General features: G+C 45.2%; 1 pseudogene; it reads right to left on the bottom strand.

Annotated features, from left to right (window-relative positions):
* Positions 1 to 27,146, bottom strand: LOC140192533 (uncharacterized; annotated as a pseudogene).
* Positions 27,147 to 27,606: the final 460 nt, after the last annotated feature.

The following is a 27,606-nucleotide window of genomic DNA, read 5'->3' as shown; positions in this document are numbered from 1 at the left end:
ATTTCAATCAGTAAAATTTACAAAGATAAATAAGAACTGAAATGACAACTTTAGAAAAGACTATTTACACTCAAACCCATTTAGATTAAAATAACCTTGGACAGAAGGAGGAAGAGGAATAACACACATGAAAAAAAAAATCACAACTGTCAGATAAAACTTCTAAGTATATAAACTGAACAGGATTCAGCACTCCATGTGTGTATCTGCAATCATGATAAGAAATACAGACCAGAAAACTTAAATGAGAGGCAAACTGAGAAAAATAAATCATCATTATGGAAGAAAACATTAACCAGAGTATGACCCTCCATGGGAGACATCCCAACGATCTGAGCAGACGAGATGGTGACAGGGAAGCATCGAGCACCTGACTAGAGTTGGAAACCTCTTCCCAGAAACAGAGGGGTTCCTTGCAGAAATACAGCACAAGGGGGTTCACAAAAAGAGAAACAAAATCAAAAACACATACAATACAAACAAACAAGGCAATAAATGCAGCAAATGCCGAGAAACCAGACACAATCCAACACATTCCGGGATCCTAAAGCAGTTTAACTCAATCTGATTACATATGAAGGCACAATGAAGTGGCAAATATCATTCACCAAAATCTTGCTTTAAAATACAAACTCATGAATGACCACCATAACTTCATTAAGGCACCATAAGTTCCAGCCTGATCCAGTTCAGGACAGAATCTCACAATTTATATGATAATCAATACATTATTACAGATAGGATAATCTAAAATATAAACATCTGGATATAATATTACAGAATAAACAAGCAGGAACAACTCCCTCAATAGATATAACCATTCCCAACACACACATGTTCCTCGATCAATGGAGCACCTCACCACAGGCGTTGTTTGTGTCATCAGTCAACCGAATTATTTTCCCTGTCAATCAGCTTCCAAATGTTGCTACTCTGTCATTCGTTGCCCCACCCCGTTGCTGATTCCCTTCTCCTCATCATACATTCTTACCCTGACCATCGTTCAGAGCCCCAAACTCTGCCCTGTGCAGACCCGCCTCTGGTTTCTGACCCTGCTTCATTGAGCATCCAACTAATGGTTTCCCATCCTGCTTTCAGTCTTCAGAGGACAGTGGTGTTTTCTAACAACCCTTTAGAAGCAGGAAAAATGACCCATAATGTGGAAATGAGCCCTGAATAAGGAGGTTAACTCAGCCCAGAGATTTCAGGGGTGAAGAACATCTCAGACAGAACTGCAATCAGCTCGACTTCTTTAGTCTGCAGAAAATTCAAGGGAAACCTCTTCACCCGCAGAGTGGTGATTGGAACCCATCCCACAGGGAGAGCAAAAGGGGAACAACAGGGGAGGATTTAAAAGGACTGTTGTAGAACAGAATCACTGGCAGTGTCCAGCCAGCCTGAGTTGACTCTCTACTGTACAAGGTGTGTTATAAATTCACTAAGTAATGAAGACAGCGTTTAAAATAGAACTGATTTATTTGTCTCAGATCCAGAATATTAATCTCCAGTCCCATTAAAGGTGAATATGCAGCAGAATAAGCTCCTCCCATGCCCAGTGACCAGGGTGCAGAACTGGGTGTGGTGAGCAGCAGCAATAATTGCAGAGTTCAGCACCGACAGTCACTGTTGAAATTGCATTCAGCAATGGTAATGGACAAATATCCAGCAGGCAGCTTATTGAAACATTCTCCCCAGTGTGAACTTGCTAGTGTGTCACAAGGTTAGATGACTGAGTGAATCCCTTCCCACATTCACAGCAGAAGAACGGCCTCCCCCCAGTGTGAACTCAATGATGCACCCTTGGTGAAGATGGCTGAGAGAATCTCTTCCCAAAGTGTGAGCAGGTGATCAGCCTTTAACCAGTGTGAACTCACTGGTGTTTCAGTGGATGAAATGATCGTGTGAATGCCTTCCCACATTCACAGCAAGTGAATGGCCTCTCCCCAGTGTGAACTCGCTGGTGTGCCAAAAGATCAGATGACAGAGAATCCCTTCCCACAGTTTGAGCAGGTGAACAGTCACTCCCCAGTGTGAACTCGCTGGTGACTCTGTATGATCGAGTGAATCCCTTTCCACAGTCTGAGCAGGTGAACGGCTTCTCCCCAGTGTGAACTCGCTTGTGTGTCTGTAGGTTGGATGACTGAGAGAATCTCTTCCCACAGTCTAGGCAGGTGAAATCCCTCACTGCAGTGTGAACTGACTGGTGACTCAGTAGGTGAGACGATGTGGTGAATCCCTTCCCACAGTCTGAGCAGGTGAACGGCCTCTTCCCAGTGTGAACTGACTGGTGTGTTTGTAGGTTAGCTAACTGTGTGAATCCCTTCCCACAGTCTGAGCAGGTGAACGGCTTCTCCCCAGTGTGAATTCGCTGGTGTGTCTGTAGGTTGGATAACTGAGTGAATGTCTTCCCACAGACTGAGCAGGTGAATGGCCTCTCTCCATTGTGAACTGACTGGTGTCTCCGTAGGTGAGATGCCTGAGTGAATGCCTTCCCACAGTCTGAGCAGGTGAACAGCCCCTCCCCAGTGTGAACTCGCTGGTGACTCTGCAGGTGGGATGACCGCGTGAATCCCTTTCCACAGTCTGAGCAGGTGAATGGCTTCTCCCCAGTGTGAACTCGCTGGTGTCTCTGTAGGTTGGATGACTGAGAGAATCTCTTCCCGCAGACTGAGCAGATGAAATCCCTCACTTCAGTGTGAACTGCCTGGTGAATCAGAAGGTGAGATGATATGCTGAATCGCTTCCCGCAGTCTGAGCAGGTGAACGGCCTCTCCCCAGTGTGAACTCTGTGATGTACCTTCAGTTTGGTTGAGCAAGTGAATCCCTTCCCACAGTCTGAGCAGGTGAACGGCTGCTCCCTGGTGTGAACTCGCTGGTGAGCCATTAGGTCAGATGACTGAATGCATCCTCCCCCACAAATTCAGCAGATGACCAGCCTCTGCCCAGGATGAACTGACTGATGTGTCCACAGGTGGGATGAGCAACTGAATGCCTTCTCACCCACAGAACAAATGAATGGCCTTGTCCGGTGTGAACTTGCTGATATATCTTCAGTTGAAATGACTGAGTGAATCCCTCCCCACAGTCTGAGCGGGCGGGACGATCAAGTGATTCGCTTGCTCTACTTCTTAAATATCTGGACAAGAACAGCAAAACTGGTGTGTTGTGTTCAAGATTCCCGTAGATAAATTCCTCGTCATTTTTAACCTGTAAAAAGATTTACAAAATCCATCAATGGGTGTCGGACAACATTTCAGATGAGATCACTTGAGTTGCCAAGGTGTGATCTGGCATCACACTGTTACAGTGAGGTTCAATCCAGGTTGGAGAGAGAAATCATCTTCTAACTGGGCACAGAGCTGGTATCTGGAGTGACCAGCAAATTCTCTGATGCTCTTCCTGTCTCTATCAGAATGGGGCATTTCTGCCGTCTCCAATCTGTGACCTGGCTCAGTCTGACTCTCCCCATTGGTATTATTCCCTGTTCCCACTGAGCTGCATGGGTTCCTGGCCCCACAGTAACTGAAATACTCACACAAGTAGCCGGCAGTGCATTCCACGCACCCACCACTCTCTGTAAAAAAACTTACCCCTGTCATCCCCTCGGTATCTGATTCAAAGCACTGTAAAACTATACCCCCTCATGTTAGCCATTTCAGCCCTGGGAAAAAACCTCTGGCTATCTACATGATCAATGCCCTTTATCATCTTACACATCTAAGAAAGGCTCTAAACATAAAGAAAGAAATTATACATTGCTTTGAGGATTTGTTAGAAGTATACAAAATTATGAGGGTATAGATAGGGCAAATGCAAGCAGCTTTTTCCACCGAGGTTGGGTGAGACTACAACCAGAGGTCAGGGGTAAGTGGGGAAGTTGATAATTAAACAGGAACATTTGGAAAAGCTCTTTACTGAAATGGTTGTGAGAGTGCAGAATGAGATGCCAGCACAAGTGGTGAATATGAGCTCAGTTTCACCATTTAAAAGAAGTTTGGATGGGAGCCTGGATGGTAGGGGTCTGGAGGACGATGGTCCCAGTACAGGTAGTTGCATTAGACAGCTTGAATGATTTTTCAGCATTGACCAGATGGACCAAATAGCCTGTTTGTGTACTGAACTTCTCCATGTTTCTATGACAGAGAAGCTGGCCAAACTTGTCTGGAAGGGAAAAGGTAGGAGTGACAATGGAGCAGCAATGGCTGGAGTTTCTGGGAGCAATTCGGGAGCTGAGTGATCGATACATCCGAAAGATGTGGAAACATTGGAAAGGCAGGAGGACACAACCGTGGCTGAAATGAGAAGCCAAAGCCAACATAAGAGCCAAAGAGAGGGTAAACAAAAGAGCAAAGACGATTGGGAAGCTTTTAGAAACCCACAGAAGACGACTAAAAAAAAGTTGGATGAGCTTGGGGTGGAATTATGATATTGTAGTCATTAATGAGTCTTGGTAGCACCCAACAGTCTGAGGCATTCAGAGGGACAAAATATTCGGGACCTCAATATCGCTTGAAAACCAAGGTTCCCAGCACCAGTTACCTTTCAACTTTTATTTTGGCAGACATGTACAAACTAGATACCTTCAAAATTTCACTTCTGAAGGCCTCCCACTTACCAAGTACTCCTTTGCCAGAAAACAGCCTGTCCCAAACCACACTTGTCAGATCCTTTCTGATACCATCAAAATTGACCTTTCTCCAATTTAGAATCTCAACCCCTGGTCCAGACCTTCCTTTTTCCATATTTACTTTGAATCTCATGGCATGATGATCACTAAATTCTGTCACCAGCCCTGGATCATTCCCTAACAGCTTATTGCACACTTCTACGTCGGGAATTCTACTTACTGATTAAGGGCACATTTGACAAACTCTAACCCATCTAGTCCTTTTACAGTATGGGAGTCCCAGTCAATATATGGAAAGTTAAAATCACTTACTGAATCAACCTTTGTTTCTTGGCATGGTCTGCGATCTCTCTACAAATTTGTTCCTCTAAATCCCTCAGACGTTGGGTGCAACCAAGTCCTAATTATGGCTACAATATCATAATTCCCTGTCCTGAGCTCATCTGGCTTTCCTACGATGCTTCTTGCATTGTGATATACACAGCTCAGCACATTCATCGCACCATTCACAACACGCTGGAGGTACTCAGCAGGTCGGGCCGCATCCGTGGAAATGATCAGTTAACGTTTCCGGCCATAACCCTTCGTCAGGACTGAAGAGGGTAGGGGCAGAGACCCAATAAAGAAGGTGGCGGGAGGGTGGGGAGGAGAAGGCTCCAGGCTCAACCATTTGATTGCTGACTGTATCTGGTGTCTGAACAACATCTGACTGGTGTCAAGAAAACAACCTCCCCTCATTGTCACAAAACATGCATCATTGCTGTCGCAGTTTATGTTCCACTGGATGCTAATGCTAAAGTAGCCATGAAAGACCTCAGTGCTGCTATTAGCAAGCTGCAGACATTGCATCCAGATGGAGCTTTGACTGTCGCTGGGGACTTTAATCATTGTAACCTACGTACCGTGCTTCCAAGATTTTACCAAAATGTATTATGCACCACCACGTGGAATAAAACCTTAGACAATGTCTACACAAATGTGGCTGATGCTTACAAACTCACTACCCTCCCCCACCTGGGACAATCTGACCATCTTTCACTGTTTCTGTTTCCCAAGTATAGCCTGGTCATTAACCATGTGAAACCCACAATGAAGACTATTAAGATCTGGCTGGAGGGGGCTGACTCTGCTCTTCAGCACCAATTCCAGCACACAGACTGGAGCATGTTTGCTGCCCATGCCACCACAGACTCTCAGATTAACATTGATTTATAAACCAACTCTGTCCTTGAGCACATCAACAAGTGTGTAGATAGAGAGACATCACTAAAACAAATAAAAGTTTTCCCCAATCAGAAACCATGGATGAACAGAGAGGTTCACCTCCCACTCAAAGCCAGAGATTCAGCCTTCAGGTCTGGAGACCAGGAGGCTTACAGCTCAGCCAGGGCCAACCTGAGGAGGGGAATCTCTCAGGCTAAACACATTTACAAACAGAGAATCGAGGAGCATTTCAACTCCTCTGACCCCCAGCCCATGTGGCATAGCATACAGGTCATTACAGACTTCAAACCTCCTAGTACTGTGCCCCCTTCCAGCTCTGCTACCCTCCCTGATGAGCTCAATTACTTCTACGCTCGCTTTGATCGAGGGAACAAGGAGGTCACCCTCAAAGCGGATCTCCCACCTGGTGAACTGTCTCTCTCACTTTCCACCTCTGATGTTTGTGGACCCTGAGCAGGGTGAATGTACGGAAGGCAGCTGGTCCGGATGGAATACCTGACCATGTGCTCAGAGTCTGTGCAGGGCCGTTGGCCGGGGTCTTCACGGACATTTTTAATCTGTCACTGGCCCGGGGTGTTGTCCCCACAAGCTTCAAGATCGCCACCATCGTGCCAGTGCCGAAGCATTCCACTGCCACGAGCCTGAATGATTTCCGCCCAGTTGCACTCACCCCCATCATTGCAAAGTGCTTTGAAAGACTGGTTCTGTCACATCTGAAATCCTGTCTGCCCACTACCCTGCACCCCCATCAATTTGCCTTTCACACCAACAGGTCAACAGAGGACGCCATCTCCACGGCACTTCACTCTGCCCTGACCCACCTGGACAGCCCCAACTCTTATGTCAGAATGAGGTTCATTGACTTTAGTTCAGCATTCAATTCTGTAAGCCCCTTCAAGCTGATCACCAAACTTCGCCAGCTTGGTATCAGCTCATCACTCTGCAATTGGACCTTGGACTTTCTGACTAACAGACCCCAATCAGTTAAGTTAGACAACCTCTCCTCCTCCACTCTCACCCTGAACACCGGCGTGCTTCAAGGCTGTGTGCTGAGCCCTCTTCTGTACTCCCTCTTCACCTATGACTGCATTCCTGTACATGGTTCTAACTCCATAATCAAGTTCGCAGATGACACCATGGTGGTTGGCCAGATCAGAGGGGATGATGAGACAGCCTACAGGGACGAGGTCCAGCACCTGGCTGTGTAGTGTGCCAACAACAATCTGGCCCTTAACACCCAGAAGACCAAGGAGATCATTGTGGACTTCAGGCATGCCAGGAGCCACACTCACGTCCCCATCTACATCAACGGAACTGTAGTGGAGCGTGTATCAAGCTTCAAACTCCTTGGTGTCCACTTTTCCGAGGATCTCATCTGGTCCCTGAACTCCTCCATCCTGATCAAGAAGGCACAACAGCACCTTTACTTCCTGCGGAACAACAAGAAAGCTCACCTCTGTCCCAGGATATGACAGACTTTTACTGCTGTACCATTGAGAGCATACTCACCAACTACATCTCAGTGTGGTATGGCAATTGTCCTGTATCAGAGCGCAAAGCACTCCAGTGTGTGGTGAAGACTACCCAGCGGATTATCGACAGCCCATTGTCCACCATTGAGAACATCTACCATAAACGCTGCCTGGGTAGAGCGAAAAGAATTATCAAGGATACATCTCACCCTAACCATGGACTTTTTAACTCTCTTCCCATCAAGGAGGTGCTAAAGGAGCCTCCGCTCCCACACCAACAGGCACAGGAAGAGCTTCTTCCCTGAGGCTGTGACCCTGCTGAACCTCTCGTCACAGCGCTAAGCAGTATTGCATCCATATTGTACTGTCTCAGTACTTTTATATTTGTGTGCTGTAGCACTTTTTTATTCAGTTATTTTGTAAATAACACGATTCTTTGCATTTCTGGTCAGATGCTAACCACATTTCATTGGCTTTGTATCTGTACTTGGCACAATGACAATAAAGTTGAATCCAATCTAATCTAAAAAAAACAAAGGAGCTGATTGTGAACGACAGGAGGAATGGAGACAGGCTAATCCCGATTGACATCAATGGATCTGGGGTTGAGACAGTGAACTGCTTTAAGATCCTTGGCATAAACATCAGCGAGGACCTCACATGGTCTGTACATACCGGCTGTGTTGTGAAAAAAGCACAACAGTACCTTGCTCACCTCAGACGGCTGAAGAAGCTTGGGATTGAGTCCCAAATCCTAAGAACTTTCTACTGGAACACAACTGAGAGCATCCTGACTGGCTGCATCACTGCCTGGATGATCTGGAATTGATCCATTTCAAGTTCCAACTCCATAAAGTGCAGGGTTACAAGCTGCAGCTGGACGCACATCTTGTAGGTGAGGGCATAAGGGACAGTGGAGGTTCCGCCACCAATGTCCCCTCTAATTTGTAATGACCGGTCTGCACATAGAGCTTTAAGTTCCTCGGGGTAAATATCACAAATGACCTGACCTGGTCCAACCAGGCAGAGTTCACTGCCAAGAAGGCCCACCAGCACCTTTACTTCCTGAGAAAACTAAAGAAATTTGGCCTGTCCTCCAAAACCCTCACTAATTTTTATAGATGCACTGTAGAAAGCATTCTTCTAGGGTGCATCACAACCTGGTATGGAAGTTGTCCTGTCCTAGACCGAAAGAAGCTGCAGAAGATCGTGAACACGGCGCAGCGCATCACACAAACCAATCTTCTGTCCGTGGACTCAGTTTACACCGTACGCTGTCAGAGCAGTGCTGCCAGGATAATCAAGGATGCAACCCACCCAGCCAACAGACTTTTCATCCCTCTTCCCTCCAGGAGAAGGTTCAGGAGCTTGAAGACTCGTACGGCCAGATTTGGGAACAGCTTCTTTCCAACTGTGATAAGACTGCTGAATGGATCCTGACCCGGATCTGGGCTGTACTCTCCAAATATCTGGAGCAAGGACCTGCCTCTCGGTTTTTTTGCACTACCTTACTTCCCATTCTTCTATCTTCTATTTATGATTTATAATTTAAATTTTTAATATTTACTAATTTTAACTAATTTTAATATTTATAATATTTAATATTTGTAATCCAGGGAGTATGAAGCGGAGAATCAAATTTCGCTGTGATGATTATACATTCTACTACCAATTGTTTGGCGACAATAAAGTACAAAGTAAAGTAAATCTTGTACTGTTCATTCTTTTAACCAGTGACAACATGTGCACAGTGAATTTTATATAGAGAGGTATTCATTTTAACTGCTAGCAAATCACTGTCAGTAAGAACTTTGATCTCCTCTGGGTTTGATGGAGTTCATCTGAACTCTCACACAACCTATGTAGCAGGCCTGTAACGGGTAATGAAGGATTTTCTCGCCAGAGCTTTTGCACATTGTCCATATCTGATTTGCTTGCTAAATGACGCTTTAAAAAGTCAGATTTCAAACTATCACTCCACTTCTTCCCACTTTCAAATTCTCCAGCAACTTTTGCATCACCACAATACACACAGGTAACACCAGTTTCTGTATTGTATATAAATATTTCCCCTGAACCCTCCCCCAGGTGACTGACGGTGGTGAACTCAGTGATGGCAATGCCAATGAATATGAAGGGAAGGGCAGTAGTCTGTCTCATTGGAGTCTGGCACATTTGTGATGTGAAAGCTACTTGTTGCCCAGGGCAAAGGTGTTTGATATCATTATGTACCCAGAGAGAGTGGGACAAAACATGTTCTCACGGGTAGAAAGTCCAGAACAAGAGGGGGTGGAACAAGCAACAGACACAAAATGCTGGGGGAACTCAGCAGGCCAGGCAGCATCTATGGAAAAGAGTACTAATGCTGAGTTCCTCCAGCAATTTGTGTGTGTTGCTCGGATTTCCAGCATCTGCAGATTTTCTCTGGTTTGTGACTGGAGGCAGAACAAAGGTGATTTTCACAACAGCTGATGTAAAAGATTTTGTTCCCTTTCTCCGAGTTCCCGATCCTTGCATTTAGACAGCTGGAGCTCAGCTCTGTCTGAGAGACCCATCGGTTCCCATTCCCTCATCAGCCGGAAGCTCCCCGGGGCCCGTGTACGGATGGTGGGGCTGAGAGAGAGGGAAGAGAGCAGGACTGTCCCGGGATTGCGGGTCACGGAGTCCGGAGTCACAGCAACTACCCGAAGTCGGTGTTGAAAACGCCGCCCGGTGAGACCCCCAACCCGGAGATCCCTTCTCACCTCAACCGATCATCCGGGGCCTTTTGTGCCCCGCGCGCTGGTGAGCTCGAGCTTGGTCGGTTTAACGGCCGGGCTACTGATCACGTGACCAGCCCCTCCCCACCGCTGTCAACAGAGTCACGCACTGCGCTATTCCCAATGGTGCGAGGCGATGTCAATCACTGCTTCCAACCAATAGCGGAGGCGGACCAGCCGAGAGGGCGTTACCCCCGCTGACTCCGTCTCCCGAACTTTCCGTCACGGCGGGACAACCGTCAAAGTAAATGTCCGCTTTCTGATTTATTTCCATTTCCCTCCGAGGGAAGTTGGGGCGTTTGTGAAGCGTCTCCTGCGGCCGGAGTCTGATGTGTCGCTGAGAGGTAGGAGGAGACCGCTCGGCCCGTCGGTTTGATGCCGGTTCCCCGGGGAGGGAGAGGATGAAGACGGTGAGAGAGGGGGCGGACAGGATGTTTGTCCCGGTGGGGACAGGAGGGGCTCATCTGTGGAAATGTCTGAGCCCACGGTGGTGGCGATTCACCACATTGGGGGGCAAACACCGGCAGACTGTTGCCCTGCAAGCGGGGCCAATGGTCCGGGCAAAGTGACAATTATTTGTGTTTTGTTGAGACTGTACCGGGAATATGGTGTAAAATCCCGCTCCCCACACTAACACGGGTCACACAGACCAAAGAACAAACTGCCGGAGGAACTCAGTGGGTCGGGCAGCATCTGTGGAGGGAAATGGACCGTCAACATTTCGGGCCGAGACCCTCCCTCTGGACTGAGAGTGGACGGGAAATAGTCCGAGAAAAGAGGTGAGGGGTGGGGATGGGGCAAGAGCTGGGGAGTGAGAGGTGGATCCAGGTGAGGGGGAGGTGGGAAGGTGGAAATAGTGACGGGGTGGGAGGTGAGTGGTTGGGGCAACACGGGGCTGCAGAAGATGGAAATTAATTCCATAGAGGATTAACAAAGAGGTTAGAGAGTATTTGTTATGGAGAGTGCAATGAAGATTCACCAGACTGATCCCTGGAGTGGTGGGGTCATCATATGAAGAAAGATCAAATGTGATAACCCTTTCATTTAGAGAATCGAGGACTGAGAGGTGAACACATTGAAATGCACAAAATCATTACCGGCTGAACCAGGGATCCCAGTCTCTGAAAAAGGGGGTGGACTGTCCGGGACTGAGATGAGGGGAAATGTCTCCACTCCGAGGGTGGTGAATGTCTGTAAATCCCCACCACAGAGGCCGGTGAAGACTTGGTGATCATCCTCACATAAAACAGAGGCCGGCAGATGTGTGGAGACCGAAGGGATCGAGGAAATGAGGATCGTGCAGAAACATGTGGCTGAGATGGGAGAGCAGCCATCATCTTGTTGATGGTTAGAGGGGCTGAATGGCCACCTCCTGCTGTTTCTCACCTGATGTTTCAGTGTTCCTGTCCAGTGAGGCTGGAGAAATGTGAATAGAAATTATTGTTTATACACATGGATGGATTTAAATGAAACCTGCACATTACCGTTTTGGGTCTGAATTGTGTGTTGGACCGGGATGGGAATCGAGCCTGTGACTCTCTGACCTGGGGGTGGAGGGAAAGGGACAGGGAAGATCTGGAGGAAGAAGTAAAAATGTATCTTGTGTGAATATGGAATAATGTGGGAAATGCAGCGGATGGGTCGGGCAGCGTGTGAGGGGCAAGGAGCAGAGTCACCGGTTCAGGTGGGAGACCCTCCACCCGTCACGTGATCCCATTTCCTGTTCACGTTTTTCCACAAATCTGCAGCATCTGCCGGTCACTGCTCTAAGTGTCTGTGTAGCTTCATCTTTCGTCCATTCAGACAAGTCAGTGAGATCCGGATCTGTCACGTCCTCTCGTTGTGGGTGGACAATGATTTTTTCTGCAATATTTTCAGCATGTTTCTATATAACCACATAACAATTACAGCATGGAAACAGGCCATCTCGACCCTTCTAGTCCGTGCCGAATGCTTACTCTCACCTCGTCCCAGGCCTTTGCCCATAACCACTGGGCTGAGGCCTGGGACTAGGCCTCATTCCACTGTTTTTACCTGCTGAAGGGCAGCCAATGTTTCTGGATGTATGACCCATTTATGTGAGAATTTAGCCTTTTGTATTTATCTGAGCTTTTCATAAGTTAAGTTAGAGTTTAGTACAGTTTTGCTAAGCTTCACTCCAGAATTTCCAAAGCAATAACCCATTCGGTCAAATAGTCCCACACAATTAAAATAGTTTATTACATTTTTTAATTTTGTACTACTTATATAATTTAACTATTTAATATGTATGTTCTTATTTTAAATCACAATGGTTAAAATCTATTGTTATGAATTAGGTTCTATTGCTGCCGCAGAGACAACAAATTACATGACATCTGCCGGTGCTATTAAACCTGATTCTGATAATTGGTCTGGGAGACCCACCACCAGTCACCTGATCCCAGTTACCGCAGATCGTAATGTGAGATTGAAGCCTTTTCTATTTCTTCGTGTTCCTCAGTTCAGTTAAGTTTCCTTCTGTGGTTCCAAAGCAGAAGCTCAGTCTGTCTAATATTTCCACACAATTAAAATGGGGAATTTGCTTATTCTTATCACGTACTGAGCTACAGTGAAAATCTTGCCTGACGTACCATCCACACAGATCGATACATTACAACAGTACATTGAGCTGATATACGACAAAACAATAACTGTAACAAAGCATTATGGCTGCAGAGAAAGTGCAGTGCAGATAGACATATGGGGCAGGGTCACATCGAGTTACATTGTGAGTTTGAGTCCATTTTATTGGACTGGAGACCATTAATTTGGCTGACAACCGCAGACAGGAAGCTGTCCATGAGCCTGGTGGTACGCACTTTAAGGATTTTGTATCTCTTCCCCGATGGGAGATTGGGTTTGCAGCAATAATGTCCAAAGTTGTGGGCATCTTTGAGTACACGGCCTGCTTTCCCGAGGCAGGGGAAGTGTAGGAAGAGTCCATAGAGGAGAGGCTTGTTTCTATGATGTTTCCAGATGAGACCAAAGTTCTCTGCAGTTCCTTGCAGTCATGGGCAGAGCTTTAGCCATACGAAGGCGTGAAGTATCGACAAGAAGCTCAGAGACCTCGGCCTTCACCCTGCCTTGTGCAGCTGGATCCTGGACTTCCTGTCAGATGGCTGGCAGGTGGTAAGAGTGGGCTCCCTCACCTCTGTCTCTCTGACCCTCAGCACACATGCCCCACAGGGTTGTCTCCTTGGCCCCCTCCTTTACTCTCTGTGCACCCATAACTTGTGTCGTCACCCACAGCTCCAATCTGTTAATTAAATTTGCTGACAACACTACATCGATTGGCCTAATCCCAAATAACAACTTTCAATTGATCAAATGCTTCCTGACAAGGCTCGGTCTAAACAAACTTTTCACCCTTCTTCAGGAGATTAGTCAGAGGAAGAGCGATATCAGCAAAGTTCTTACACAACTTACGATAATATCCAACCATTCCCAGAAACCTTCCAAGAGCCTTCTTACCAGTCTGTCACAAAAACTGTGGGTCAACTGTCTAAGAAAAATAACAAGATGGCTTGAGTGGCAAAAATAGATTGAGGTGCTTTTATTTACAAAAAGAGTGGAAAAACAAAAACTTGGATGTCCACATGAAAACAAGAATTTTTTTTTTAAAAATACATATATATATATATATATATATATATATTTATATATACACACACACACATACATACACAGCTTGCAATTGTCACTTGTCTGGTTAACAGCCACCCTCAGACTAAACAGAAAAAAAAACGACCCAAAGCCTTGGTAACCTGAGGCTTACAACTGCTAAGCCAATCCCCCTAGACTAACCAAAAGCTAATTAACTCAATTATCTTCCATTTCACACAATCTAAAACTCTACCACCAGTTCTCACAATAAACACATAGACTTCATCACAGGATTCACCATTTCCCGGTTAAATAAGTTGTATAAACCCCAAAACTTTACCACAAGATGAGTAATTAGGTAACATAACCCTTGTCCCAGGTAAAGATGGTATCCTCCACCATCGGCACACCTGTGCAGGTTGCTGCTGCCTCTATATAAGACAGCTCTATGCAGCAGCTCTGTTTCAGACCCAGTGACTGTGGAGGAGAGAGACGTCAGATTATCATGACACTTCAGCAAAACACTTACTGGAAAGATGAATATGAATAAATTCACCTGAGATAATAAAACTGTGACATAGTGTGTTTCTTTTTTTCATACCTATTACAGCTGGCGATGAGTGTAAAATTGTGACTGTTGATTTATTGTGACGTGTGCACTCACCACAATAACAGAGGGTAATAATGTGTGTGGATGACCCTTTGGGTGTTTTACCGAGTGTGCCATGTGACATCTGTAATCAGTGACGGGCCTTCGTCACACAGTCGGAATAGGAACTTCAGAAATTGCCTGGATTTTGCCTGCACAGGAGCCAACTTGCCTTGACCTACAACACAGCCAAGACAGATCACGGTGGTATGGCCAAATTCACTCTTAGCTAAGTCAACTGTAAGGTTGGCCCTGGAAAGCCTGTCAAACAGCTTTTCTACTACAGAGATATGCTCTTCCCAAGTGTCACTCCCTGTGACTAAGTCATCAATATAGGCATCTGTGTGTCCTAACTCTTGAATTACAGGATCAATCATTCTCCGGAATGTTCCTGGAGCATATTTCATTCCAAATGGCAAAACATTGTATTCATACAACCCAGAAGGTGTCACAAATGCAGAAATTTCTCTACCTCACCCCGTCAATGGAACACACCAATATCCTTTCAACAGATCAATCTTTGTAAGAAACTACCTTTTCCAACCTTATCGATGCAATCATCCACCCTAGGGATAGGATAGGCATCTGTTTTTGTTACTGCATTTACCTTCCTATAATTAGTGCAAAATCTAACACTACCATCAAGTTTGGGCACAATAACGCAGGGTGAGCCCCAATCTGATGTTGAAGGCCTAATAATACCATTTTCAGCATATATTCAATTTCCTGCTCAGCCAATTCACACTTTTCTACGTTCATGCGATATGGGCGTTGTTTAATCGGTTTGGCTTGACCAATATCTACGTCATGTACTGCGACCGTGGTTTACTTGGGAACATTGGGAAATAAATCTTTAAACTTCAGAATTAATTCCTTCAGCTGATATTGTTGCTTTGGCTGCAGATGAGCCAACTTGTTGTCAATGTTTTCGAGAACAACCGAGTTCATTAGCCTAACTGAGACCATGTTTGGCTTGTGTAAAGTTACAGACGAGTCAATTGTTTCATTCTCAGGGTTGTCAGATTTATATGTTTGGCAACACTCACCGATGGTGCCTGCTTGTCAGAATAAGGCTTTATCATATTGATGTGTACCACCTATGTTAGTTTACGTTGATTGTGTGTTTTAATAACATAAATCACATCATTAATTTGAGAGACTAATTCATACAGTCCATTGAATTTCACTTGAAGTAGAATCGTCAACATTGGAGATAAGGCAAGCACATTATCCCCCACCTTGTATTTTCTTTTGTGTTCGTCCACTTATCAAACCAACACTTCATTTTGTTTTGAGAAATCTTTTAAGTTTTGTCTCGCTAGACGACAGGCTTGGTATAGTTTATTTTTGAACTTCAAAACATAGTCTAACAAGTTAACATGTACATCCCCATCAATCCACTGTTCCTTTAACAAGGTCAAAGGTCCCCTCACTCCATGACCAAATACAAGTTCAAATGGACTAAAGCCCAGTGACTCTTGTACCAACTCTCTTAAGCCTGATTTATACTTGTGCGTCAAGTGTACGCCATAGGCACCACGTACCCTACGCCATACCCAACGCCGTAGGGTGACGTGAACCTCCTCTAAAAAGTAACTCACGCGTCGCAGTGACGCAGACCACAACAACTGTGATTGGTCCGCTTGGTAGCATCGCATTTCTGGTTGCTTTACTCCGCCATGTCTGTACACTGATGCGAAATAAATGGTTGGAGACAATGAACCAAATCGTCAAATCTACCTGCCGACATGGGAAAATATTGGAAATGCATTTCCTCGTCCATGTCTCTCACGAAGAAGCTCAACAGTGTCAGAGAAACCCCACCACCAACATGCGTTTTGTTGGTGAAGTGCAGAGCAATGCAGACACAACTTATGCATGCTTGCTATGGCGTAGGGCTATGCAAAAATTAAATTGGGCCTACGGTGTAGGATATGGCGTATCCCGAAAGCACAAGTATAAATCAGCCTTTACAGTGAACAAAAGCAAATGTATTCCTTCATTCCAGTCGTTTCCATTTTCAACACAATATGTTTCACTCATTGTTTTGAGGGTAGAATGAAATCTTTCTAAAGCCCCTTGTGATTCCGGATGGTACGCAGACGATGTAATTTGTTTTGCTCCCAGTTCATAAACTACCTGCTGGAATAATCCAGATGTAAAATTACTTCCTTGATCACATTGGATTTCTTTAGGCAAACCAAATAAAGTAAAAAAAAAACTTGTTAAGAGCCTTCGCCACAGTTTTAGGTTTAATATTTCTGAGAGGTATTGCCTCTGGGAATCTGGATGCAGTACACATAATAGTTAGCAAATACTGATGGACAGCTTTAGTCTTTGGCAATGGGCTAACACAGTCCACTATAACTTTGGAAAAGGGTTCACCGAATGCAGGTAGAGGCTGGAGTGGGGCCACTGGGCTGACCTGATTAGGCTTGATAAGTGTGACAGGTTCTGCAAAAGGTCACAACATCTTTCTTCAAATTAGGCCAGTAAAATTCTTTCATAATCCTGTTTACAGTTTTATTCACTCCATAATGGCCACCTAAGGGCATAGTGTGGGCCAAAGTTAAAATTTCAGTCCATTAAACTTTAGGAACTACAACTTGGTGAACAATTGCCCATTCCTCACTCGCAGGTATAGCAGGTGGCCTCCACTTCCTCATTAACACTCCATCCTTGAGATAATACCCTACTGCCACTTTCTTAATCTCATCATCTGAGAAAGATGTTTCTTATAAAGCTTCAATCTCAGGGTCTCGGTTCTGTTCTGCTATAAACTCCTTCCTAGACAGGGATAAATCTTCCTCATCAGACTTTACTACCTGAATCCTGTTGAAACAATGAAGGCTGAAAGGTCCCTTACAAGTCATCATAACCTGAATCCTGGTCAACCTGATTTTAGCTATCATGGGTATCAGAATCATGCTGCACAGAACCGTCTGCATTGGCAGACTTTTTAGCCATACTTCGAGTTACTGCACAGGAAGGATAAATGTTAAAATCCATCTGTGGGTCATCAGTGGTTGGTTTAGTTGTCAACTGCACTGCAGGAACAACCTTACCATCCACCAGGTCATTCCCTAACAGCAAAGTAACATCTTCCACCTGTAAACTGGAGCATAGTCTGATCTTAACAGGTCCCGAAACAAACCCTGACTGTAAAGTTACCTTGTGCAATGGAACAGAAACAATGCTGCCCCCAATGCCTTTAATAAGATTTACCTCATCACTGTTCGTCTCTTCACCAAACTTTAGAACGCTGTCTCATGGAAGTGACTGAGAAGCCCCAGTATCTCGAAGAATTTTCACTGGTACCGGGGTTGACCCTTCCATTACTAATACAAACCCATCTGACATAAAATGATCAAATCCCTTCTTAACTCAGTCAGACCTCTCAGTCCTTAACTGAGCCTCAACAGAATGTTCAGAACCCTGTGGGTTTATAGGTGCTTCAACATACTGATCACAGGCATTTGGGACTGTCTCCTTTTCCTTCTTCAGGACAGAACAATTAGCCATCATATGACCAGCTTTTTTACAATAGTAACAAGAAAGACCAGAATATTTCTCCTTCAACTGCTTCCCTTCATCCTTACTCTTGTCACTAGTCCCAGCTTTAATTTCTGATTTACCCTGGTTATCCCTGCTACTCTTTTGAAAGGTCTTATTCTGGGTACACTTAACCTTATGAGTTAAAGCAAACACATCTGGTAATCTAGCAGACTCCTGCAAAGTGGCAGCATCCTTTTCACCTAAATACATCTTTATGTCATCAGGGATGCACATTTTGAATTCTTCAATGAAAACCAGCTCTTTCAAGCTGTTAAAATCATCATTTACATTTTTATATGTGCACCAGCGGTCAAAACACACAAACTTCTCATCAGCAAATTCCATATAAGTTTGGTTCAGAGATTTCCTCAAATTTCTAAACTTTTGCCTGTATGCTTCTGGGACCAACTCGTAAGCTTTGAGCACAGCCTGTTTCACTGTGTCATAATCAGCTGCTTCATCAACTGTCAAAGCAGAATAGGCTTGCTGAGCCTTCCCCTTAATTACACTTTGTAAGAGAATAGGCCAACCCTCTTTTGGCCACTTTAAACTCTGAGCAACTGTCTCAAATTGCTGGAAGTATTTATCAACCCCTGCCTTGTCAAATGGAGGTACCAATTTAACTTCTCAACTGGCCTCAAACTTATCACCAGAGTCTAACGTGAGACAGCTTTGCTACAATCTTTCTATCTTTTCCAACTTGAACATCCACTGTCTTTCTGCTTCCTCTCTGTTCTTCTGCCTGTTCTCTCTGTTTTCCTGCCTCTCTAGCCTCAAACTGACTCTGCCTTTCCACAGCCTCCATCTTTAATTTTTCTAACTTGTACTGGAGCTCAAGCTGACTCGGTTACTTTCAGGAAACACCTCCAACTTCTGCACTTTAAACACACTCTAAGATACATAATGCTCAGTTATGATCTTCTGCATCTGTGTCCTTCTCATTGTCAATTTCACCTTAGCAAGTTTTAACCTTTTAGCAATACTCAACAACTCAATCCTTCTGGTGTCCTTTACTGCCTCAGAGGTTGATGCTTCCAGAAATCTATCAACATCCATTGCTGCTGATTTTCCACACACAAATAAATCAAAAGGGATTTCCCCAATGAAATTGATAATTAATCAATACGCCTCCAAATCTTTTCCTATATCGGATGCAGGTCCCAATTTTGTCCCTGTAACACTTTAGAAATGAACCAGCAGCAACAAACTACAACTGGAGTCTGGTTTTGATGTTAAATCCACTATCTTTAATAGTATCTACTTATAATATCGTAACTTAAGCAAGATAAGCAAAAGTTAACAGTGCTATGCGTATATGTGTGTGTAAATATAACTCCCAAACTATTGAGCTCAGGGGAAACAAGGCTTAGTCTTGAGATGGTGAATTATGAAAGTTCAGTTCATCCACAGAATAGGTGATGAGAGAGAGATATTTGTAGTCCAGGGTAAATGTTGAGAGAAGGCAACTATGTCAAATTCCACAGGTTCCACAGTGGTAAAACAAGAGAACAGTAGCTGTAGATTTTATCCATTGTCGTTTCACATCCACATACGAATTATCACCGAAAGTGACTTGTCACAAGGGGTATCGTCTTCAAGTGAATTTCCACACCACACCCAGGCAAGGGTTAACACATAAGTGGTCTCCACAGGATACCCCAAATCAGATCCACTCCTATTGATCAAACGAGGTGACAACCACACGTTCGATGTATGCTGAGTTGATAATTAACCCACCCTTGTCGGCATAGGAAAGTTCGAAACAATGACCCTTGGCCACTAGTTCCCTGGTTTCGATCCTTCCACTTTTCCGCCTTTGTCTCCATCTGAATCTGAGTGTCTGTGTCCTCAGTTAAAATTAAACAAGTTGTGAGTGATGTGAACAAGCTGAAAGTCAGACTGATTCACTTTCTTAATCTCTCTCTCTCGCTCTTAAAATGACAGTCCACAGCAAACGAAACCTTGTGATTCAGAACAACAGTAACTCCCCATTGTGAACTGACTGGTGTGCCAGTAGTTCGGATGACCGAGTGAATCCTTTCCCACATTCTGAGCAGGTGAATGGCCACTCCCCACTGTGAACTGACTGGTGTGCCAGTAGTTTGAATGACTGAGTGAATCCTTTCCCACATTCTAAGCAGGTGAACGGCTTCTCCCCAGCGTAAACTCGCTGATGACTCTGTAGTTGGGACAACTGAGTGAATCTCTTCCCACAGACTGAGCAGGTGAATGGCTTCTCCCCAGTGTGAACTCGCTGATGTCTCTGTAGGGTGGATGAGTGAGTGAATCGCTTCTCACATTCTAAGCATGTGAATGGCTTCTCCCCAGTGTGAACTCGCTGATGACTCTTTAGGTGGGATAACTGAGTGAATCTCTTCCCACAGACTGAGCAGGTGAATGGCTTCTTCCCAGTGTGAACTCGTTGATGTCTCCGTAGTTGGGATGACTCAGTGAATCTTTTCCCACAGACTGAGCAGGTGAACGGCTTCTCCCCAGTGTGAACACGCTGATGACTCTGTAGGTGGGATGACTGAGTGAATCCCTTCCCACATTCTAAGCAGGTGAACGGCTTCTCCCCAGTGTGAACTTGCTGATGTCTCTGTAGGCTGGATGAGTGAGTGAATCCCTTCCCACAGACTGAGCAGTTGAACGACTTCTCCCTGGTGTGAACTCGCTGATGACTCTGTAGGTGGGATAACTGAGTGAATCTCTTCCCACATTCTGAGCAGGTGAAAGGCTTCTCCCCAGTGTGAACACGCTGATGTACCCGTAAGTGGGATGACTCAGTGAATCTCTTCCCACAGTCTGAGCAGGTGAATGGCTTCTCCCCAGTGTGAACTCGCTGGTGTCTCTGTAGGGTGGATGACTCAGTGAATCTCCTCCCACAGTCTGAGCAGGTGAACGGCTTCTGCCCAGTGTGAACTCGCTGGTGAGCCATTAGGTTAGATGACCAACTGAATCCCTTCCCAGAGTCTGAGCAGGTGAACGGCTTCTCCATGGTGTGAACTCACTGGTGAGCCATTAGGTCAGATAACTAAGTGAATCCTTTCCCAGAATTTCAGCAGATGACCAGCCTCTGCCCAGTGTGAACTGACTGGTGTGTCCACAGGTGGGAAGACCGACTGAGTCCCTTCTCACACACAGAACAGATGAATGGCCTTGTCCAGTGTGAACTTGCTGATGTACCTTCAGTTGAGATGACCGATTGAATCCATTCCCACTGTGTAAAATGACGGGTGTGCCAGTCAGTCAGATGACCGAGTGAATCCCTCCCAACAGTCTGACCAGGAAGGATGGTCGATTGAATCCCTTGCTCTACTTCTTAAATATCTAGACAGAGACAGCAAAACTGGCGTGCTGTGTTTGCAATTCCTGGAGAAAAATTCCTTCTTATTTTTAACCTGTAAAAAGATCATCAAAATCCATCAGTGGGTGTAGGACAACATTTCAGATGAGATTACTTGAGTTGCCAAGGTTTGATCTGGTATCACACTGTTACAGTGAGATTCGACCCAAGATGGACAGAGAAATCATCTTCTGACTGGTCACAGTGCTGGTATCTGGAGTGACCATCAATTCCCTGATGCTCTTCCTGTCTCTATCAGAATGGGGCATTTCTGCCATCTCCAATCTGTGACTTGGCTCAGTTTGACTCTCTCCATTGTTATTATTCCCTGTTCCTGCTGAGCAGCATGGGTGCCTGGCCCCACAGTAACTGAAACAGTCTCACGCAAATTGTCTTTCTTGACATGCAGCGAGGATTTTCTTTTATGTATTATTAACTTGAAGTGCCACAGTTTTAACGCCATATAAAAAAATCCTGCTGAGATGAATGGTTGGTCCGCACAGCTATGAAAAGGACTTAGAGTGAATTTTTGTATTATTTCAGGTTCTTGTCACAGTCACAGAAAATTACAGCACAGAAACAGGCCCTTTGGGCCATCTGGGTTGTTCTGAACTATTTAAACTGCCCACTCCCATACCCCTACCATCCAGGTACCTGTGCAAACCTCTTAAATGTTGAAATTGAGCTCGCATGCACCACTTGTGCTGGCTGCTCATTCCACACCCGGATGACCGTCTGTGTGAAGAAGTTTCCCCTCATGTTCCCCTTAACGTTTCACCTTTCACCCTTAACCCATGTCCTCTAGTTGTAGTCCCACCCAATCCCAGTGGAGAAAGTCAGCTTGCTTTTACCCTGTCTACGCCCCTCTATCACAAACAAATCTCCCCTCAGTCTTCCACATTCCAAGGAATAAATTCCTGACCTGTTCAATCTTTCCTTATAACCCAAGTCCTCCAGACCTGGTAACATCCTTGTGAATTTTCTCACAACTCTTTCAACATCTTTTACATCTTTCCTGTAAGTAGGTGACCAAAACTGCACACAATACTTCAAATTAGGCCTCACCAATGTCTTATACAAGTCAACATAACATCCATCTATTGTTGTCAGTACTTTGGTTCACAAAGGCCAATGGGCGGAAATCCTGCTCTCCGTCTCTATCTTACTGTGACACCACTTTCAGTGAAGTAAGGACTTGTACTCCCAGGTCCCTTTCTTCTACAACACTCCTCTGTGCCCGACCAGTCACTGTGAAAAACCTGCCCTGGTAGGTCATACCAAAGTGCAACAACTCGCACTTGTCTGCATTAAATTCAATTTTCCGCTTCTCAAACCATTTTCCCAGCTGGTCCAGATCGCACTGCAAGTCATGATAGTCTTTCTCACTGTCCACTACACCACCAATCTTGGTGTCATTCACAAATTTGCTGATCCAGTTAACCACACTATCATCCAGATTACTGATATAAATGACAAACAACAACAGATCCAGCACTGATCCCTATGACACACCACGAGTCACAGGCTTCTAGTCAGAGAGGCAACCATGTGCTACCACACTCTGGCTTCTCCCAAAGTCAGTGTCTCATCCAATTTACTATCTCATCTTGAATGCTGAGTGACTGAACCTTCTTGACCAAACTCCCATATGAGACTTTGTTAAGTGCCTTGCTAAAGTCCATGTAGACAACATCCACTGCCTTGCCTTTATCCACTTTCCTGATAACTTCCTCGAGAGACTCTATAAGATTGGTTAGACATGACCTACCGTGCACAAAGCCATGCTGTCTATCCTTTATCAGTCCACACCTAACCAAATACTTACAGTATATATCCGGTTCCTGCACAAATGTTCCAATAACTTACCCAAAAACTATTGGGAAACTTTCAGAAACCAACAGCAGACAACTAAAAAAGAGTCAAATGAGCTCAGGGTGTGGAATCATGATATTGTAGTCATTAATGGGTTTTGGTAGCACCCAACAGTCTGAGGCATTTAGAGGAACAAAATATCCCGGGCCTCAATATCTAATGAAAAGCAAGGTTCCCTGCACCTGTAACTTTTCAAATTTTATTTTGGCAGGCATATACAAACTCTACATCCTCAAAATTTCACTTCTGAAGGCCTCCTACTTACCAAGTACTCCTTTGCCAGAAAGCAGCCTGTCCCAAACCACACTTGTCAGACCCTTTCTCATACCATCAAAATTGACCTTTCTCCAATTTAGAATCTCAACCCGTGGTGCAGATCTCTCTTTTTCCATATTTACTTTGAATCTCATGCATTATGATCACTAATTTCTGTCACCAGCCCTGGATCATTTCCTAACAGCTTATTGCACACTTCTACGTCAAGAATTCTACGTACTGATTAAGGGCACATTTGACAAACTCTACCCCATCTAGTCCTTTTACAGTATGGGAGTCCCAGTCAATATATGGAAAGTTAAAATCACTTACTGGAACAGCCTTTGTATCGTGGCATGGTGCAATCTCTCAACAAATTTATTCCTCTAAATTCATCAGACCGTTGGGTGCAAACAAGTCCCAATAATGGCTACAATATCATAATTCCCTGTCCTGAGCTCATCTGGCTTTCCTACAATGCTTCTTGCATTGTGATATACACAGCTCAGCACATTCATCGCACCATGCTCAACTATTTGATTGCTGACTCTGTCTGAGGTCTGAACAACATCTGACTGGTGTCAAGAAAACAAACTCTCCCTCTCTGTCACAAAAGTAAAGGAGCCGATTGTGGACGACAGGAGGAATGGAGACAGGCTAACCCCTATTGACATGAATGGATCTGGGGTTAAGAAGGTGAACAGCTTTAAGTTCCTCAGCATAAACATCACCAAGGATCTCACATATAACCATATAACAATTACAGCATGGAAACAGGACATCTTGGCCCTTCTAGTCCATGCTGAATGCTTACTCTCACCTAGTCCCACCAACCTGCACTCAGCCCATAACCCTCCATTTTACTTTAAATGACAATATCGAGCCTGCCTCTACCACTTCTACTGGAAGCTCATTCTACACAGTTACTACTCTCTGAGTAAAGAAGTTCCCCTCATGTTACCCCTAAACTTCTGCCCCCTAACACTCAACTCATGTCCTCTTGTTTGAATCTCACCTACTCTCAATGGAAAAAGCCTATACACGTCAACTCTATCTATCCCCCTCATAATTTTAAATTCCACTGTCAAGACCCCCCTCAACCTTCTACGCTCCAAAAAAATAAAGACCCAACTTGTTCAACCTTTCTCTGTAACTGAGGTGCTGAAACCCAGGTAACATTCTAGTAAATCTCTGTATTCTCTCTATTTTGTTGACATCTTTCCTGTAACTCGGTGACCAGAACTGAACACAATACTCCAAATTTGGCCTTACCAATGTCTTGTACAATTTTAACATTACATCCCAGCTCCTATACTCAATGCTCTGATTTATGAAGGCCAGCATACCAAAAGCTTTCTTCACCACCCTATCCACATGAGATTCCACCTTCAGGGAATGATGCACCATTATTCCTAGATCCCTCTGTTCTACAGCATTCTTCAATGCCCTACCATTTACCATGTATGTCCTATTTTGATTAGTCCTACCAAAATGTAGCATCTCACACTCACCAGCATTAAACTCCATTTGCCATCTTTCATGTACATGGTCTGTACACACCGGCTGTGTTGTGAAAAGAGCACAGCAGCACCTCTTTCACCTCAGATGGTTGAAGTAGTTGGGGATGGGGCCCAAAATCCGAAGGTCTTTCTACAGGGACACAATTGAGAGCATCCTGACTGGCTGCATCACTGCCTGGTATGGAAACTGTACTTCCCTTAATCGCAGGAACCTGCAGAGAGTGGTGCGGACAGCCCAGCACATCTGTAGATGTGAACTTCCCACTATTCAGGACATTTACAGAGACAGGTGTGTGAAAAGGGCCCAAAGGATATTGGGGACCCAATTCACCACAACCACAAACTGTTCCTGCTGCTACCATCCAGGAAACGGTACCACAGCAAAGGGACCAACAGGCTCTGGGACATCATCTTCTACCAGGCCATTAGACTGATTAATTCATGCTGATACAATTGTAAACTATGTTATATTGACTGACCTATGTATAAACTATCTGTTATAAATTACTGTGAACTGCACTTTTAACATTTAGATGGAGATGTAAAGATTTCTACTCCTCATGTATATGAAGGACGTATGTAATAAAGTCAATTCCATTCAATTCACCCTCCCCACTATCTGTTCTGTCATTCTGGCTCCCATTCCCCCTACAACTTATTTTAACCACACCCCCCCTCTCCCCACACTAGCACTAGCAAGCCTTACCACTGGGATATTAGTCCCCTCTTGTTCTGTTCCCCTCACTAACAAATCCCCCATCACCCCTTTGATTTTTCTCTGCCAGGTAATCTCAACAGTTTCTAAAGTGGGTCCACCTGTTGTTGTGTGGGATGGACACAAGAGTACTCTGCGATGGCTATTTAACCTCATTCCCCTTCCTGACTCTCACCCAGTTTCCTGTGTCCTGCACCTTGGGTGTAACTCACCTCTCTTCATGTCATATCTATCACCCCCTCCAACTCCTGGATGATCCAGAATTCATCCATTTCAAGTTCCAACTCCTTAAACTGCAGGGTTACAAGCTGCAGCTGGATGCACATCTTGTACGTCATGGCATCAGGGACACTGGAGGTCTTCCCACCTTCCCACCAATCTCCCCTCAAATTTGTAATGACCAGTGTGCACATAAAGCTTGTATTATGCAATTTTCCCACATGTGCACAGTGAATTTTATATAGAGAGGCATTCATTTTAACAGCTATCAAATCACTGTCTATAAGAACTTTGATCTCCTCTGGGTTTGTTTAAGTTCATCTGCACTCTCACACAACCTATGTTGCAGGCCTGTAACAGGTAATGAAGGATTTTCTTGCCAGAGCTTTTGCACACTGTCCATATCTGATTTGCTTGCTAAATGACGCTTTAAAAAGTCAGATTCAAACTATCACTCCACTTCTTACCACTTTCAAATTCTCTAGCAACTTTTGCATCACCACAATACACACAGGTAACACCAGTTTCTGTATTGTACATAAATATTTCCCCTGAACCCTCCCCCAGGTGACTGACGGTGGTGAACTCAGTGATGGCAATGCCAATGAATATGAAGGGAAGGGCAGTAGTCTGTCTCATTGGAGTCTGGCACATTTGTGATGTGAAAGCTACTTGTTGCCCAGGACAAAGGTGTTTGATATCATTATGTACCCAGAGAGAGTGGGACAAAACATGTTCTCACGGGTAGAAAAGTCCAGAACAAGAGGGGGTGGAACAAGCAACAGACACAAAATGCTGGGGGAACTCAGCAGGCCAGGCAGCATCTATGGAAAAGAGTACTAATGCTGAGTTCCTCCAGCAATTTGTGTGTGTTGCTCGGATTTCCAGCATCTGCAGATTTTCTCTTGTTTGTGACTGGAGGCAGAACAAAGGTGATTTTCACAACAGCTGATGTAAAAGATTTTGTTCCCTTTCTCCGAGTTCCCGATCCTTGCATTTAGACAGCTGGAGCTCAGCTCTGTCTGAGAGACCCATCGGTTCCCATTCCCTCATCAGCCGGAAGCTCCCCGGGGCCCGTGTACGGATGGTGGGGCTGAGAGAGAGGGAAGAGAGCAGGACTGTCCCGGGATTGCGGGTCACGGAGTCCGGAGTCACAGCAACTACCCGAAGTCGGTGTTGAAAACGCCGCCCGGTGAGACCCCCCAACCCGGAGACCCCTTCTCACCTCAACCGATCATCCGGGGCCTTTTGTGCCCCGCGCGCTGGTGAGCTCGAGCTTGGTCGGTTTAACGGCTGGGCTACTGATCACGTGACCAGCCCCTCCCCCACCGCTGTCAACAGAGGAGTCAGGCGCTGTGGTATTCCCATTGGTACGAAGCAATGTCAATCACTGCTTCCAACCAATAGAGGAGGCGGACGACCCGAAAGGGCGTTACCCCGCTGACTCTGTCTCCCGAACTTTCCGTCACGGCGGGACAACCGTCAAAGTAAATGTCCGCTTTCTGATTTATTTCCATTTCCCTCCGAGGGAAGTTGGGGCGTTTGTGAAGCGTCTCCTGCGGCCGGAGTCTGATGTGTCGCTGAGAGGTAGGAGGAGACCGCTCGGCCCGTAGATTTGATGCCGGTTCCCCGGGGAGGGAGAGGATGAAGACGGTGAGAGAGGGGGCGGACAGGATGTTTGTCCCGGTGGGGACAGGAGGGGCTCATCTGTGGAAATGTCTGAGCCCACGGTGGTGGCGATTCACCACATTGGGGGGCAAACACCGGCA

Source organism: Mobula birostris, unplaced genomic scaffold (assembly GCF_030028105.1).
Source record: "Mobula birostris isolate sMobBir1 unplaced genomic scaffold, sMobBir1.hap1 scaffold_1597, whole genome shotgun sequence".
NCBI classification, from domain to species: domain Eukaryota; kingdom Metazoa; phylum Chordata; class Chondrichthyes; order Myliobatiformes; family Myliobatidae; genus Mobula; species Mobula birostris.
This window is presented reverse-complemented; position numbering and strand designations above follow the sequence as displayed.